We start from the raw sequence: 2,404 nt of genomic DNA on the forward strand, positions 1-2,404 counted from the left end.
GCCCAGGGAATGCTGATTGGCTTTGCAGGGGAAAGAGGACACAGAAAACTGGGGGGGGGGGCATCATGGCAGAAACTGCCTGACTGGCACCATGAACAGAAACATCTCACAGGGCAACCTTCGGTGCAGGGCTCACTTTTATACTTTTTAACCCTCTAAATTTATCAGCATTCAGAAACAGGCATGTGGGGCAGGGCACCTGCATGACCCAGATTTAGATGCTGCTGAACAAGGGTTGTAGTTCTGTGTGTGTAATTAAATTTTCTGTTTTACAATTTAAAATACTCATTTAAACATCCTTAATATACCAATGGCTTCCCTTCTTCTCTTTCCATGGTTCATTTTGCATATCATAAATCCCTACATATTTTACGAAAACTAAACCATTCAGTATTCCATTATTGCATCCATCCAAACTTCTTTACACTGTTGAATTTATCTGAACGCTGCCAACGTTTTCAGGTGTACACAATTTCCCCCCATCTATTCAATAAACATTTTCCAGTCTTCTCTATAGTTCTTGGTGGCGGCTCTTGTTTTTAATGCATCAGCAGTTTGGTTGCTAATCCTGAATAGCTACAGGTCTCCAAAGTATCTCTTCCTTCATTTTTCCTAAGACATGTTGATTTCTTCCACAAGCAAACAGGTTATAAGGGAAGCATCCTTTCTCTCCACCAGACAGTAGCTGTCAGAAAGATAAAATCTTCCAATGAGCTCAAGAGGAGGAAAGGCCAATCCTTCCCACTTATCCAGCTGTGATTTACATCAGGATAATTATATCTTCATTGCTGTGGGAAATTGACTCCCCCTCCAGGGAAATGTTATGTGAGCATCAGAAGTTTCTTTCTTAGTTGTGCGTGTGGTTGTGTTGTGTGTGTGTGTTTTTAATTACTGTAAAATCTGCTGCTATAGCAGCAGGCCAATTGCTTCAGACTGGGACCAATCATGATTAATTCAAAAAAAAAGTTCCGCTGCAGTTTGGGGTTTCAGAAATGAAATTCATCTAAAGAAAGATAGAACTTTCTTTATGTACGCCACAACAGCAGCAAGAATACTCATTGCAAAGTATTGGAAGACACAAGATTTACCCACTCTGGAAGAATGGCAGATGAAGGTGATGGACTACATGGAATTGGTGGAAATGACTGGCAGAATCCGAGACCAGGGAGAAGAGTCGGTGGAAGAAGACTGGAAGAAATTTAAAGACTATTTACAGAAATACTGCAAAATTAATGAATGTTAGAATGATATCAGAATGAAGTTAAGTGGTTTTAGCAGCAATGTTATAAAGGAGTATGTAAAAATGGATTGTTAACAGGTGAGAATCTAAAGTTATAATATATTAAGATAAAGGATTAAGATAAAAACAAAGAGGGAAAGGATTTGCCGAATTAACTAACTGAACTGGAATACAAAAAAGGGAGGTGTGAGGAGGTCAGGGAAACAAGTAAATGAAAGACAAGACATGGAAAGATTGATTTGTTTTTAACTGTTTTTACTTTTCTGTATTTTCTCTTTTCTTTTCTCTTTCTTATTTTTGTAATCTTTTCTGAAACTTTAATAAATGTCATTTTTTTAAAAAAAAACAGAAATGAAATTCATTATGCAAAAGTAATCTCACCAATTTTGATGGGCTTCTTCTAGGGACGGGATGGAGACTCTCATTCCCCCCCCCCCTTTTTTCTTTTTTGCACGAATGGAATGCCATTCTGACATTTTATCCCACTTCAGTACAAAATCCCTATAACACACAAAAAATCAAACCAAAAGCAGTACAATCAGATTGGACCATAGTCAACATAGTTCTAAGCAGATTGTTGGAGGTTGGAGGATGGATGGCGGCTAACAGGTTGAGGTTGAATCCTGACAAGACAGAAGTACTCTTTTTGGGGGACAGGGGGCAGGCGGGTGTGGGGGGTTCCCTGGTCCTGAATAGGGTAACTGTGACCCTGAAGGACCAGGTGCGCAGCCTGTGAGTCATTTTGGACTCACAGCTGTCCATGGAGGCGCAGGTCAATTCTTGTCCAAGGCAGCTGTTTACCAGCTCCATCTGGTACGCAGGCTAAGACCCTACTTGCCCACAGACTGTCTTGCCAGAGTCGTGCATGCTCTAGTTATCTCCCACTTGAACTACTGCAATGCGCTCTACATGGAGCTACCTTTGAAGGTGACCCGGAAACTACAACTAATCCAGAATGCAGCAGCTAGACTGGTGACTGGGAGTGGCCGCCGGGACCACATAACACCGGTCCTGAGAGATCTGCATTGGCTCCCAGTACGTTTCCGAGCACAATTCAAAGTGTTGGTGCTGACCTTTAAAGCCTTAAACAGCCTCGGTCCTGTATACCTGAAGGAGCGTCTCCACCCCCATTGTTCAGCCCGGACACTGAGGTCCAGCGCCGAG

This window comes from Podarcis bocagei (assembly GCF_964188305.1).
Source record: "Podarcis bocagei genome assembly, chromosome: 4".
In the NCBI taxonomy this organism is placed as follows: Eukaryota; Metazoa; Chordata; class Lepidosauria; order Squamata; family Lacertidae; genus Podarcis; species Podarcis bocagei.